Raw genomic sequence first — 920 nt, 5'->3', positions numbered from 1 at the left:
GAGGTCGTCTCCAGAAAGCTGCATCAGCATCTGCTGGGGTAAATCTACAGATTCCCGGGCCAGGGCCAGAACCACCGAGCCCCTAATTCTGTTGCTTTGGAGCCTCATTTCCAGCTTAAAGTGAATGTATCAGTGGGGCAGAAGAGCATTGAGGTTCAGGCAGCTCCAGTGCAATAACTGGGTAAATTAGAAAACCTCTCCGAGCTGCACTTTTCTCACGTGTAGAGTGAAAAATAGCGTCTTCTACGGAAAGTAGGGGCATGATGCCTGCAGAGCCCAGCAAGCTCTATCTGGAATGTATCGAACACTCCATCAGCGTTAGCTACTAAAAAAGGTTCTCAAAGTTACATTGTCCTTAAAATTAACTCACCATAAAAAAAAAAATCCATTTGCATTACTTTTGATTATTTTTACCTTCAACAATCAAAATTTAGTTTAAAAGAAATTCCATATCTAAAAGGTTATTGTGGTTACTTCTGCAGTACATAGACTAAAATTGGAAAGATACAGAGAAGATTAGCATGGCCCCTATGCAAAAAGATTATCTGTGTGTACCGTCCACAGTCACCCTGTGGGTTCCCCAGGGCTACAAGTACACCTTACTTGGAGAATCATTGGAAGGGGGACACAAGGATGTGAAGGAATAATTTTAGGATCATGTCCCTTGCTGACACTTTGGTCTCAAGGCTGGGGTGAATATGTAACCTGGGGCCTAGGGCACAGAGGGGGCAGATGAAGAAAGGGTCAGGAAGGCTGAAAATAGACACACTGGTGCCAAGCTCTGGAACATTTACACAAGACAGGAAACCTCATCGTGCACAGGACGACTTTTGCCTAGGGAGACCTGGCAACCAGTTAAAGTGGTTGTCAAGCTGTAGGGCTTGGAGTCTACAAAAAAGAACAGACCTGCAAGGTTGAGG

The 920-nt window shown here is 44.7% G+C and overlaps 1 pseudogene; it reads left to right on the top strand.

The window, feature by feature from the left end:
* The first annotated feature begins 470 nt into the window (after positions 1-470).
* Positions 471-536, top strand: LOC123835017 (U6 spliceosomal RNA; annotated as a pseudogene).
* The last annotated feature ends 384 nt before the right edge of the window (positions 537-920 follow it).

The sequence above is a fragment of the Mirounga angustirostris genome, unplaced genomic scaffold (assembly GCF_029215605.1).
Source record: "Mirounga angustirostris isolate CCGP_5_RB_7025 unplaced genomic scaffold, mMirAng1.0.hap1 SCAF_1, whole genome shotgun sequence".
Taxonomy (NCBI): Eukaryota; Metazoa; Chordata; class Mammalia; order Carnivora; family Phocidae; genus Mirounga; species Mirounga angustirostris.
The sequence above is the reverse complement of the archived record's forward strand: the minus strand, read 5'-3'. Positions and strand labels throughout refer to the sequence as shown.